Source organism: Halichoerus grypus, chromosome 1 (genome assembly GCF_964656455.1).
Source record: "Halichoerus grypus chromosome 1, mHalGry1.hap1.1, whole genome shotgun sequence".
NCBI lineage: Eukaryota > Metazoa > Chordata > Mammalia > Carnivora > Phocidae > Halichoerus > Halichoerus grypus.
In genome coordinates, this window is record NC_135712.1 from 202954061 (window position 1) to 202968732 (window position 14672).

Sequence of the window (14672 nt, forward strand, 5' to 3'; positions counted from 1 at the left end):
TCTCCATAACCAAACTCAAGCCAGGCTCCTCTGAACCCACTTCTCGACTGGGCCTGAACCTTGGCCCTCTAAAGACTCACTAACGGGGCGCCTGGGTGGCTCAGCCATTAAGCGTCTGCCTTCGGCTCAGGTCATGGTCCCAGGGTCCTGGGATCGAGCCCCGCATCGGGCTCCCTGCTCCGCGGGAAGCCTGCTTCTCCCTCTCCCACTCCCCCTGCTTGTGTTCCCTCTCTCGCTGTGTCTCTCTCTGTCAAATAAATAAATAAAATCTTTAAAAAAAATAAAAAATAAAAAAAATAAAGACTCACTAACATGGTGCCTAAAGGCTCAAGACCTCATCCCTAGGATGACCCTAGCCCCTCTTAAAGTACCTGCCTGAGAAAACTCAAGGCTGCTCAACGAACTGGCCATTTGTTCCAGCAACACCTGAAGGTGGGCCCCATCTCCCAGCCTCTGGGGCCGAACTTCAAGAAGGACCAGTTAGCAAACCCAGATGGGTTTCGCAAGGACCAAGCCCTCCCTCCTTTCAGTTTTTTGTACTTGTTCAGTTCCCTGACTGTGAAGCCCCCCTCACCCACCTCCCCGTTCCCCCATTCTCCCTGTAAAGTGCCAAATTGATGTTGAGTTCACGCCACCCTGGGCCCTTTGCCTATTGCAATAGTATGTTACTGACTAAGGTCTGTCCCGACTTCAGCTAGGGTCTGGCTTTACCTTGGACAAGCTGGAACTTGTTTTGCTCTCGAGGCCTTTCAGCTGACTGGATGAGGCCCACCCCAATTACTTAGGGTCAAATGGTGTGGATGTTAATCACATCTACGAAATATCTCCACGGCAACACCCGGGCTGGTGTTTAATAGTCGACTGGGCATTAGGGCTTAGCCACGTTGACATGTAAAACTCCCCACGGCACTGTCTTAGGACAATCGAGATGACTGAACCACCGTTGAGCTCCACCCAGGCCAGGAGCTCAATGGTCGGAGGCAGGTCCACCAACTCTTATCAACTTTAATCACACACTGGGAGCCCAGTGAGCCAGGCCACTGGGAGCCGAACTTTCTCTGGGACTCTGTCAGGCCGGTTCCCTCTTGTTCCCACTGTGTCCCCAGCGCCCGACGGGGACTGGTGCACAGTGGGACAGTAGCAGGTGTTTGTTGAGTGAATACACGATGGAAAATACATCAGCCCCTGGCTTTAGCCCAAGCCTCTAGGGAATTTCTCCCCGGTCTGGGGGACAGGGGCGAGGGGGACTTTGCTCGGGTAGAGAGTCTCTGCAGAGCCTGGACGTCCGAGGAGGGCAGAGGAGGACGGGTGGGGTCTGAGCTGCTCTGCTGAAGGAACAGCAGCGTGACGAGGCCTTTCCACTCTGCGGTCAGACTCCTGGCCCCGAGAGCCATAAAACAGCCCTGCTTGGACTAGAAACATTTTCCTTTAATATGTTCCTGGAGGCGTTGGCAGAGCCTGTAAGGAAAATTCCAGGCGAATAAGGAGAGAGGTCTTCAGCAGCCACTGAGGGCTGGGAGGCGGTGGCCAGACCCGTGGCTCTGGGGGGACCCAACTGTCTTGAGGGGAGGGGGAGGGACCCGGGCAGGGCCAGGGAGCTGACACTGTGTTATCTGGGTCTGGGAGGATCCTGGGGACTGATGGACCTCCCTGAGCCTTGTGGTGGTGGGGATGGCGGGCGGCCTCACCAGTCGGAGGCAGTTCTCCACAGGAATTTGTATAAAGCTGCCTGGAGCTGGTCTCAGCAAGCATGAGCATGTTGACCCCACAGGGCGCTGAGGTCTGGGGAGGGAGCCTCCAAGGGCCTGGCACAGGGCGATGGGGGTACGGGTCTGATGTGCCTTCTGCTCACTCACCTCCTATGGTTCCCCATTGCCCTCGGATGGAATCCAGACACTGTCATCCCAGGTGCTGTCATCCCATCCAGCTCCGTCAGCCCGTCTCCCCTCACCCCATGTGTACCCAGTTCTAAGAACGCCGCCTCGTTCTCTGTCACCTCCAGGCCTTTGCTCACACTGGGGCCTACCACCCCAAGCACCCTCTGTGGCCTCTGACCTGGCTTATTCCTATCCCTCCTTCAGTTGGAGCTTAGAGGTCCTTCTTCCTGGTCCCCCGTGGCTGCCTGTGTGCCCCCCATCACGGCTGCAACCATCCTGGCATGTACTGAGAGCAAGTCTTGGTTACAAATCCCGGGGTGTTGCTGGGGGAGGTCAGGGGGTCTCGGAGGGATAGATGTTTCTCAAACTTTGTCATTGGGACTGGGTATGTCCCTTTGTCCCCAAGAAGACACAACCCCACCTACTACGGACCAGGCACAGTGGTATGCCCCAGGGGATAAAACACAGTTTGCATTTGCATGAACACACCAAGATGATAACTTCAAAGATTGGAGAGTATTCGGAAGAAAGTTGGGTGGAGGTGTTTCTGCTCAGGGGTTGGTGGAGGCCTCGTGAGGTGCTAACATTTAAGCCGAGACTTGAAGGAGGATAGGAGAGTATTGTGTAGCTATGGAAGATGAGCATTCCAGACAGAAGGGATGACTCGTGGGGCCCTGGGGCAGGAAAGGGCTTGGGGGCTGGAGGGACATGGAAGAGGCTGGCGTGGCTGCAGCCGAGTGAGCAAAGGAGGAGGAGACCTGCTAGAGGGATGGGCTGAGGCCAGATCACACGGGGCTCTGCAGGCTGCAGAGAGAAGGTGGGTTTTATTCTGAGAGAAATGGGGAGCCATGAATGGTGTGTGAGCGGGAGGGGAACACGATCTGATTTGTGATTTTGAGACATCCCCTGCGGCTGCTGTGGGGAGGAGGCCAGGGCCGCGTCTGGGCAGGAGTCGGGAGGGCAGAGACCAGGACCGGCTGGCAGGAGAGGACAAGTGGTTGGATTTGGAAGCTGAGGGGACAAGAGCTATTGATGTACTGGACAGAGGGGGGCAGGGAGGAGTCTCAGACGCCACCCAGGTCTCAGGCCCAGCGCTGAGTGAATGGTGGGGTCATTGTCGGAGACAGGAAGACTTGGAGAGATGACGTCAGGAACAACGGCCCCACCTTGGCCGTGCACTTGTGGTGTCTGGTTGGACCCATGAGCCCGGGCTGGGATGGCCAGGCTCCAGATGGAACCATGGGCTTTGCAGGCCAAGAGTGGCCTTCGGTGTCCGGGCCTGGATGGGGTCCACCGGGGAGAGGCAGGCAGGGGGCAGGGGCCAAGCCCTTGACGCCCAACTTTTGTGCACGATGCCGGGCCCACCCCAGGTCCTTTTGTTCCAGCTGGAAACCGGGACCAAATCGAAAGGTCCAGATGTGGAGTTGGACACGGTCCTGTGACCGTGCAGTTTGGGGAGGCCCAGCAGCCAGGCATCCAGTGGGTCAGGTCTCCCTCCGTGTGGCCTTGCTGGCGACCGCCCGGCCGGGTGTGGGGGGCAGGATGGCTTCGGCTTTGAGTCTCTGGCTGCAACAAAGGTTAAAAAAATAATCACCAGCACTGAGACCTGGCCCCTCCCAGCAGCAACCCCAGCGCCAGTGGAAAAACAGGTCCCGGGACCCCCGCCAGCCCACAGGCCTGACACTTGCCCAGGGGGCCCGCCCCGTTCAAGAGCAGTGGCAGGGGTCAAGAGGGCATAAAGCTGGATCCCAATCTTTCCCTACCCGGGTGACTCAGTTTCCCGTCTGGAAAATAGGACATTGCTCTAGAATCACATCATGCTCAAGTTCTCCTGAAACACCTACGGGGCACCAAGCCCCCCTCCCCCTCTCCAGGTGCTGGGGACTTGAATGTCGGACAAGCCAAGCCTGGCTCTGCCCTCACAGCCTCCCAGGCAGGTGGGATGAGATGCAGGATTCGCTGGACAAGGGCTGTCACATCCCTGGGCCTTGGTTTTTCCATCTCTATGATGGGGAGAAAAATAGCAGCTACCTCTGAGAGTCATCATTATTCCTGTGACAGCTTCCCCTTATGGGACTGTTTATGACCCAGCCTGGAGCACCAGGTGGTCCCAAATCTTCCAGGCCAAGGGGGCAAGTTGGCTGTTTAAAATCAGGTGTTCTCGGGGTGCCTGGGTGGCTCAGTTGGTTGGGCGACTGCCTTCAGCTCAGGTCATGATCCTGGAGTCCTGGGATCGAGTCCCACGTCAGGCTCCCTGCTCGGCGGGGAATCTGCTTCTCCCTCTAACCCTCCTCCCTCTCATGCTCTCTGTCTCTCATTCTCTCTCTCAAATAAATAAATAAAATCTTAAAAGAAAAAATCAGGTGTTCTGGGGGCGCCTCGGTGGTTCAGTCATTAAGCGTCTGCCTTTGGCTCAGGTCATGATCACAGGGTCCTGGGATCAAGTCCCTGCTCAGCAGGGAGTCTGTCTCTCCCTCACCCTCTGCCCCTCCCCCCACTTGTGCGCACGCTTTCTCTCTCTCTCTCTCAAATAAATAAATAAAATCTTAAAAAAAAAAAATCAGGTCTTCTGATCCCAGTTGTTAGGAGGAAGCAGTTCACTGTGTGGATGAAGAAGACGCAGACCAGACTGATGGCAGGGGCTGGGACAGGGGGAGTGGGGAGTTGCTGTTTAATGGGGACAGAGCTTCAGTTTTCGAGATGAAAAGAATTCTGGAGGGGCACCTGTGTGGCTCAGTCGTTGAGCGTCTGCCTTCGGCTCAGGTCATGATCTCAGGGTCCTGGGATTGAGCCCCCTGTCTGGCTCCCTGCTCAGCGGGGAGTCTACTTGTCTCCCTCTCCTTCTGCCCCTCCCCCCCTTTGTGCTCGCTCTCAAATAAATAAAATCTTTTTTTTTTAAGATTATATTTATTTACTTGACAGAGAGAGAGAGGGAGAGAGAGCACAAGCAGGGGGAGCAGCAGAGGGAGAGGGAGAAGCAGGCTTCCCGCTGAGCAGGGAGCCTGATCTGAGGCTGGATTCCAGGACCCTGGGATCATAACCCGAGCTGAAGGCAGATGCTCAACCCACTGAGCCACCCAGGTGCCCCAATAGATAAAATCTTTTTTTAAAAAAAGAAAAGAGTTCTGGAGATGCCTGCACAACAATGTGAACTTGATGTCGTTTAAAAATTATTAAGATGGGGTGCCTGGGTGGCTCAGTCGTTAAGTGTCTGCCTTCGGCTCAGGTCATGATCCCAGGGTCCTGGGATCGAGCCCTGCATCGGGCTCCGCGCTCAGCGGGAAGCCTGCTTCTCCCTCTCCCTCTCCCCCTGCTTGTGTTCCCTTTCTCGCTGTATCTCTCTCTATCAAATAAATAAATAAAATCTTTAAAAAAAATTTATTAAGATGGTAAATTTTATGTTATGTGTTTTTTACAACACATTTTTAAAAGCTGATTTTTTAAAAAGAGGGAAAAAAGGTAGAGTTTGGAATCTGATCTGCCTCTTTTTTTTTTTTTTTAAAGATTTTATTTATTTATTTGAGAGAGAGAATGAGAGATAGAGAGAGCATGAGAGGGGGGAGAGTCAGAGGGAGAAGCAGACTCCCTGCCGAGCAGGGAGCCCGATGCGGGACTCGATCCCAGGACTCCAGGATCATGACCTGAGCCGAAGGCAGTCGCTCAACCAACTGAGCCACCCAAGCGCCCTCTGATCTGCCTCTTGTTTACTGTGTGGCCCCGAGCAAATGTCTTACCCTCTCTGGGTTCCTGTTTGTTCCCTGCCTCCCTCCCTCCCAGCTCTGGGTCAGGGTCACCACCTTGATTTTACGGGTTCCCTTCAAGTCTGCGTTTCCCGGTTTCAGCCCTCTGGGGCTCGAAGCAGCGCTGGGAGCAAGGGAGCCGAACATCACTTGAGCTGCCTTGGAACTGGTGATGGGGTGAGGAGGTCCCTCCTGTGGGCTCCTCCACTACGAGCCAGCCATTTGGAAATAACAGGCTGGCAGTAGCAGCCGTTCTGGGCAAAGCCTGTTTCCTGTGATGTTCAAGGTTGCCTGGTACCCAGGAGAGGTCAAGAGGCCACCAGAGTAGGGAAGGGCTTTGGCTGGGCCTGCAGCCGCCCCCAGCAGCACCCTTCCAGGGAAGCCTGGGTCACAGCTGGGACCGCCACCCTTCCCAAGGGCAGAGGGCAGCAAGAAGGGCCTCTCATAGTGTTTGGAGACGGATGGAGAGGATGGGGGCTTGGCACGCTGCCAGAATCACCCCCCATTAAAGCAGGTCGAGCCTAACAGCCTGTGATCCAGAAAGCCCACCGAGGCAGGAGTGAGGGGTGGGGGATCCAGTCTCTACCATTTGCCTACTCAGAGTGGCATCCAGGAGGGGCTGACCACCACCACCGACACCGCTCCCCCCCGCCAAACCACACACCTAGAGAGGCTGGCTCGGGCCAGGGCACAGTGATTGGTCCTGGGAGGGGCATGGGACCTGAGCTGGACCAATGAGAGTTAGCCCTGAGATCTCCGCTGCGCCTATCAGGGGAAAGGTGCTCCGTTTCCTCCAGACCTGGGCTAGGAGAGATGTAAGCCTGGCCCGCCTGGCCCCCCAGGGGCAGGAAGAGAGCCGACCACTGAGACGCAAATCAGAGCCACGACGAGATACCACCTCACACCCACTAGGCTGGCCGTCATCACAAGCCGAAAAAATGAGTGTTGGCCAGGCTGCGGAGAAGCCGGAACCCTCAGGAAGTGCTGGAGGGCTTGTCAGTGGCCTGGCCGCTGTGGAAAACAGGGTGGCAGGTCCTCAGAAAGTCAGACATCGAGTTATAGGATTCAGGGATCTCACTCGCCGGTTACATACTCCAGGGACACGTTCACCGCATTCATTCCGCACAATCGCAAAAGGGTGGGAACAACCCAGCTGTCCAGCCACTGGAGGATGGATACACGAAATGTGGTCCATGCGTCCAATAAAATGCTAGTTAGGCATGAAAAGGAACGAAGCTTTGGTACAAACTGCAACGTGGATGAACCTTGAGGACACGCTCGGTGAGAGAAGCCAGATGCAAAAGGACACATGTTGTATGACTCTGTTTATATGAATCGTCTAGAACAGGCAAATCCATAGAGACAGAAAACAGATTAGTGGTTGCCAGGGGCTGGGGGAGGGGATGGGGAGTGCCTGCTAATGGGGACCAGGTTTCCTTTTGGGAGGAGAGGAACATGTTCTGAGATAGAAGGGATTATTGTGGGGTATCACGAATGTTCTAAAAACCACTGAATTGTACACTTCATAATTGTTGAAATGATACATTTTATGTCATGGGTATTTTACCACAAGCTTTTTTTTTTGAAGGAAGAAGAAGACAGCTGACAGACACAGACCCTGGAGGCTTCATTTGGGGTCTGGATCCAGCCATGCCTGAAGGCAGACCTGCCATTGGGGTAAGGCAGCAAGAGATGGGCTTTCTCTCCCTATAACTTGGCATTTCAGGAAGTTAGCTGTGTTTGTTCTTGCCCATGTCCCCATCATGATGAGAAGAGCCTCACCGAAGGTGCTGGAGGCCTCAGGAAGGTCCAAACCTCACTCCCTAGCCCTCTGCTTTGCAATCTCTAAGATGAGAGGGGGGCAAGGTCCCGCCACACTAGCAACACCAGGTCCCAGTATGCACTCACTAGGATGATGCTTCATTGTCCATCACAGCCTGAGAACAAGGTGTTCTGAGCTCAGCTAAGGGAAGAAATTGCCGGGGCCCATGTTCCTGCCTTCCATGCCATGCCACCTTTAAGCAAACTGCCAGGGCCTCAGGAGGAAGGTGGCTGGGGCCCTGAGAGGCAGCCCGGCTGGGTGCTGATGAGCTCACGCTTAGCATCTGATAAGTTTGGGTTCATGTCTTGGCTCTGGCCCTCTGTGATCCTGGGCCAGCTCTCTCCCGTTCTGGGCCTCAGTTTCCCCTCTCCAAAACAGACTGGTTGTTCTGGGTGTTTGGTGCGGGGTCTGCTGGGTGAACAGTTGCTATCTCAGGAGAGCTCATTAATACACGGATGTGTCTGGTGGCATCCGAGCTGGACTAGGACTACTGGTGTGGGCAGAGCTGGGAGCTGGGGGAGGGGGTGGGGACAGCTTTCCAGTTTACTGCGCCCCTCCCCCCCAGAGGGATGCGGCCAGGATACATCCTCCCCTCTGTGCTGTGTTGCTATTGGCTTCTGAAAGGATAGGGATGTAGAAGTAACTCGTTGATTCTTTTTCCACTTGCTGCCGAGCACTCAGCGTCCCGGGCGCGCCCGGCCGGAGACTGGTGCTGTTCCCAGGCACCTGGACGGCTTCGCTTGGCCCCGGCACAGGGACTCACTGAGTGTTTGGCGGCTGGCGGGCTCCGGGCGTCGGCACATGGCATGGTGCTTCTCTCCTGTGGCTGCTCCAGAGATGGGGGTGGAAAGCGCCTCGTAGCTCCCGCGGCCTCCGGGAGCCTCCCTGGACAGCCATCGCATGAGGGTATGGCCAAGAGGGCGGTTCTGTTGGGGTCAACTCGGAGACTCCCTCCTGTGGCACCTCAGATGTGGGATGCCCCCGTGCCGTGTCTCCAGCCTCCCTGGGGCCCTGTGGCTTCCACCATCCTACAGCTCCGTGCTCCCACTGACAGCCACATCACCCTAGGTCCGTGGCTCTGTAACACCACAGTCCCGCGGCTCTAGGATCCCACAGTCCTGTGGCTTTAGCACACTGTGGTCCTCTGGCTCCACTGACCCATGACGCTATGACTTTGTCATTCCTTAGTTCTGTGTCTCCTTGTTCTGTGGTCTCATGACTCAGATTATTTGGAACTTCATGACTCTAGAAAAGAGTAAGTCATTCACACCAGTGGGAAATAGAGTCAGGAAGCCTCATGAGGTGGGTGTTCCAGAGACCCCCCCCCAGCACCATGTGGACCAACAGCAACAGTGACATCACCCCTTTTCCAGAAGGCTCCATGGAGCCGTCATCGTCCCACGGCTCCCTCTCAGACTGCCCTGACAGTTGCCGTGGTTTGGCCATTCCTGGAGGGTTTTATTAAACACCTCAGTCTCCCTCTGTGGCGCAGGAATATGGACACACAGGCCAGAAAGCCTGGTCTGGCCTGAGGGAGTAACCTTTAGGTTAGGGTGAGCAGGGGCCAGCCAGGTAAAGAGCAGGAGGAAGAGTGCTCCAGGCAGAGGATACAGCCTGTGCAAAGGTCCTGAGACGGGGAGGAGCTGAAAGGTGAGAGGCCCAGAGAGGCAGCCACTGAGGCCTAATTGTTCACCTCCCTTTGTCTCAAGTAGGGCAAAGGGAACAGGGAATGGACAAAAAACACCTACTATGTGCTTCAATTTCATTCTCCCATTGACTCCTTATAGTGATTTCTGAATGGGGTTGCCACATAGCCAGAGAGGCTCCTGGGGGGGGTCCAGCCAGCCAGCCAGCCACCCATTCACCCCCCCACCCCCCCCACCTATCCACTCACTCATCCATTCATCTGCCCAACCACTTGACTGTCCATCCATCCACCCAGCCAGCCAGCCATTCCATCTATCTACCTATCCATCATTTATCCATCCATCCATCCATTCATCCATCCATGATCCATCCATCTATCCACTCATCCCCAACCCATCCAACAATACAAACATCCATCATCCATCCATCTATTCATTCAACCACGCACCCACTCATCATCCTTCCCATCTGTCACCCATCCATCCATCCACCTACTCACCCGTGGAGCTCAAACATGGTTCATGGCTCTGTCCCTGCACAGGGTTCCCATCACCACACCCCTCCCCCCTCCATTGCTCCCTCACCTCTCTGCTCCAGCCACACCTGCCTCCTCGGTGAACCTCCAATGCATCAGACATCTCCCACCTCTGGGCCCTTTGCTGTGCCCTCTGCCTGGGGTGCTCATCAGCCAGAACCCATTCACCTGCCCTGGTCTTGGCACCAACATCCCCCCACAGTGGCCTCCCTGACCCCTGGGCTTCATTCCCTGCAGTCCAGCTGGCTCCTCCTTCCGAGCAGCAAGCACTCCATGCCCCTGCGTGCACTTGTCCACCTTCGAGACCACCCACCTCGGGGCTGAAAAGCCAAGACCACCTCCTCCCTGTTGGCCATGTGGCAAGGGGTCTGTATGGTGGATGAAATTGTCTGATTTCATCCCACTGACCGATGATCATTTCTTTGGCACCCATTGTGTGCCAGTCTTCCTACATTGGGGCTGGGGCTCCTCCCTGCCCAGTACCCTCCCTCCCACACTGGCCCATGCCCTGGTCTGGGCCACTGCCTGCCAGGCAGCCGGTGGGTAAACACACCCCGCCCTCAGCCTCCCGCCCCATCCATCCCTGGCCTGAACAAGGGCCTCCTGTTAATGAGCTGGGGTGGGGGCCAGAGAGGGACAGGAAGAGGGAGGATGAGGAAGGATGAGGAGTCGGGGTCAGGGCCCTGCTTCCTGTGCTCTCTGCTGCCCACCCACCCATCCTCCCGACAGCTGCAGAAGCCTGGGTGGGGGACCCTCTCCCTATGGCCTTTGTGGGGAGGGGAGTGTGTGACTTCCTTCTTTGAGCATCCGGTGCCCCAACTGAGGCAACAGGACGAACCTGCCTCTCTGAGCCTCAGTTTGCCCATCTGTAGAGTGGGGACATTAATGAGTGCCTCCATGGAAAAGTGCTCAGCACACTTCTTATGTATGGGCTAACTTACTCAGTTCTCATGATGACTGTAAGATGTGGGGGCTCTTGTTGTCCCCATTTCACCTGGGTTTTTACTGCTCCTGTTAAGGTGCCCAAAACTTTAGCCATTTCTCTTCTTCACTTCATTAAACACACAGAGAGAAAGAGAGAACAAAACTTGTGTAGTTAGCCCCACAGGCTGTCTCTCTCCCTGTAACACAGACACAGACTTGTTTTACTATTACCCTACAAAACTCTCATTAAATGTGAGAGGAAAGGAGAGAGGAGCAAGGTGCTGATTTGCCCTGAATTATAACTTCATTCTCCAAAATCGGTACCTGCTGAATGCCACATCGGTCAATTCCAGTCAGTTCCTCATGAGGTGAAGTTCTTTCTCCCCTGCAATGACGGTTCAGTACACTCACTAACCTTGAGAATTCAAAATTTACATGATAATAAACTTTTGAAGGTGGCTCTGCCCTTCCCCCCCCCAAAAAAAAGGAAAGAAAAAAGAATAAACCGAGGCACAGACAAGTTAAGCAGCCTACCTCAGGCCCCACAGCAGAGCTGGGACACACGACCCAGGGCCCCCTGCCGGGAAAAAAGCAAGACCTTCATCGCTGTGCCCTGCTGCCCTGCATGAGGAGGAGTTCCGGCCTCCTGGGGCCAGGGGAGGGGGAGCAGAAAGGGGAAACCCACACATGTGGTATGGCAAGGTTTTGAACCCTTGGCACTTGCTCAATAAAATTGTAGCCACTATATTTATTGTTATCTCCTTTCTTTATCAGCACTTTCCTGGGCACCTGGGATGGAATGGGGACAGGGTTGGGGCAGATTGGAAAGCAGGAGCGTAGGCAGGGCTTCCTGAAGTTCACAGTGTAAGTCGGGGTGGGTGTGCCCGACTCCAGTGTCTGGGTGGCACCCTGGCACCCACTCCCATACCCCCAACTACTTGGTCCTTCTGGAGAGATGGGTCCAGTGGCGCCGTCTGAGGCAGGCTGGGTCAGACTCTCAGCTACGGATGCAGCCGTGGCCAAGTGGCCTCCCTCACGGCCCTGATGAATTCCCCAGACCCTGGGCCTGTGGCTGGGCCCGCCCAAGGCAGGGCAGCTGCCTTCCCGACATACTTTCCCTCTGGATTCACGAGAGGCGGCTGGGTAAGCTGGGGGCGCCCACATGTCTCCTAGCCCAGCAAACCCCTGCCAGGAAGGGCCCGGGGGCCCCATCACAAGGCACCGGCCCCTCTGCCCCAGCCTGGCCAGGGTCCCGGAACCACTGGGTCTGGTGTGATGGGAAAGGGAGCCGGCTGGGGCGCCAGCCAAAGGCTCAGGCCAGGAGGTCCTGGGCAGCAAAATCTTCACAGCTAATGAGGGGCCTGGGCCAGCATTTCTTGTCTGGATTCTGGGGCCAAGGGCAATGAGGGGGGTGTGAAGGCCTTAGAGGTCCCGCCTTCCCCAGTTCTAATTCCTGCTGTGTGACCTCGAGCTGTCTCGTTTCCTCTCTAAGGAAAATGTGAATAAGGGCAATCTGAGGTGTAAGTGACATAGTATATACATTTCATATTGTATAGCAAGGCTAATACTGGAGCCAGACATCAGGCACAGGTTAGCTCATTCAATTCTCTCAACCATGATCACCTGCATTTTACAAGTGAGGAAACTGGGGCACAGAGAGGTCATGCAACTTGCCCAAAGTCACACGGCAAGGCTGAGCCCAGCCAACATTTGAACCTAGACCATGTGGCCCCCAAGTCTGTTGTAAAGTATAGTGGGGGCAGGTATTACTATTATTAATAGCAAATAGTAATTAATAATGATTAATAGTAAGTATTAATATAATTAATAGTAATAGTAATGATGTCACATGAATGATAAGGAATAAGAAGTGACATGCTAATCCTAGTAGGTAACCTCACAGCTCACTAGCCTCCTCTCTCTGCACCAAGGGATCCCCAGGCTGTGCAGAGAGACAGAACAAAACAGAGACAATCCCAGTTCCCAGAGTCAGGCCATCCCAACCTTTTCTGCCAGGAATATTCTGCCAGGGATCCCAGAGGGCTGTCATACAGCCACCAGCCCCTGAGCCCGGCCCGGGAAGAGCACGGAGGGCTCCATGGAAGAGGAGGCATCGGAGCCTGGACTTGAAGGATGGAAGAAGGTATTTGGGGTGATGGGGAGCAGTATCTGCGAAGACCGGGAAGGACACCTGGAGTAAGTTATTCTGTAATGTGAGAGTGGTGTGGTGTGCTTGAGAGAAGGAATCACTGCCTGGAAGGAGGATTTCAGGGTTGGTGAGATCCAGGAGGCAGGACTGTGAAAGCAGACTGCTTTTCTGGGCCTCTGTTGTCTGATCTGCAAACTGGGACATCCTCAGGACCTCTGCCTTTGCCGTTCCCCCTGCTTGGAATGCCCTTCCCTGCATCTCCCCGTGGCCTGGCCATGAACAAGGCCACGTGCGTCCAAGTCCCAGCCTCGTGCCCAGCCTGTGGCAGAGGCCTGGCTTCCATGCGCCCTTGTCTCAGCTGCATGAGGCACACGCAAGCCCACGGGCCCTGCTGGAGTTGTGGTTTTCCCAAGAACTCCAGTGCCAGCCGGGAATGGCCCCCAGGCGTGCTGGGCGCCAAGGAAAACAGGAGGTGAGCTCATGGCCCGGCCATAGGCAGCAGGCAAGGTGGGCACTGTCAGGGAGCAGGCTTCACTAGAAAAGCCCACATTGGGGCTGACTGCTCCCACCCAGCCTCCCCACCAGGCCCACCCCCTCCTACACACCCTCTGCAGCTCCCTATTGCCCTAGAAGACAGCCTGAGCTCCGGACCACTGGTACTGCATCTTCTGAGCCCCAACATCTCTCCACGCTGAGATCATTCCTTCTAACAGACCAGGCTCATTTCTGTCTCAGGGCCTTTGCATATTCTGTTCCTCTACCTGGAATGCATACCACCATCTTTTTGCCTGGCCATGTCCTCCTCACCTTCCTGGTCCGAGTTTAGTGTTCCCTCCTCCTCTGAAAAGCCTACCCAGGTTCCCCCCAACCCCACCCCACCCACCCCACCCCAGGCTAGGTCAGGCACCTCACTGGGGCTCCCACCGCTGCCTGTGTATCCCCATCACAGCTCTGGCCCCTTTGGGTGATTATGCAGCTGCCTCCCCACAACCTGGTCTCCCCTCGAGGGAGGAGCCCAGTCTGGCTTGTTCATCCTGTGTCAAGAGTCCGGCCTAGGACATGACACATAGTAGGTGCTCAGTGTGTTTGTGGAATAAATCGATGTGTCTGAAATTTCCCCACCTCCAAGCCATAGGTGCTTCCTCTGCTGATCTGAGTCCTTCCTTTCCTTGAGGTTTCCGTTCCATCTCCTCTGGGAAGCCCTCGGTGACTTCTCTGCAGCCTCCCAGGAGAACAGATCTGGCTATGACCCTACTCTGACTTCACCCTTGCCCCTCGCAGTGGCCTTAGGCTAGCCACTTCCCCTTTCTGGGCCTCCGTTTCCTGATCTATACAATAGAGGCTTCGAGCACTTGGAGGGTGGGGTGGAGAGGGTTAACTCCAGAAAGTCGAGGTGTTTTGTAGCTCAGGAGCGAGGCTGAGGCTGCGCTGGGAGGGACGATTTTCCTGATTAGCAGTAATTTTTATTTTTATTACAGGCTGTGCCCACAGGAGCTGGATTGGAGCTCGGAAGGTATGGCGAAGTCTCCACAAACAGAAGCCCTGGCCACCCCCCACAGACCTCCTCCTGCTGGAGCCCTTGAATTTGTGCGCTCCCCTGCTGAGGATGGACCTGCACACAGCCCATTACACAGATTGGGAAACTGCGTGGGCTCCCGGCCAAGCCGTCCCTACCTACCACTCACCAGCCAGAGAACCACAGACAGGGAAGACCATAAAGCGGATCGGGGAGGCACTTGCAACCCTCTAGACCTGGGCAGGGAACCCGAGAGTCCCCGCTCTCACTTGACTCCCCGTTTTCCTGTAATAATGATAATCATTAACAATGATACTTATTACCTCCATTGTGCAGGGGAGGAAACTGAAGCACAGAGAGATGTCATTTGCCACATTTTGAAGCAAGTGAGGAAGGAGTGGAGGGCCAGTCAGCCTGACTTAAAGCAGAGTGGGGCGGGGGTGGAGGCTAACCTTTAGCCTC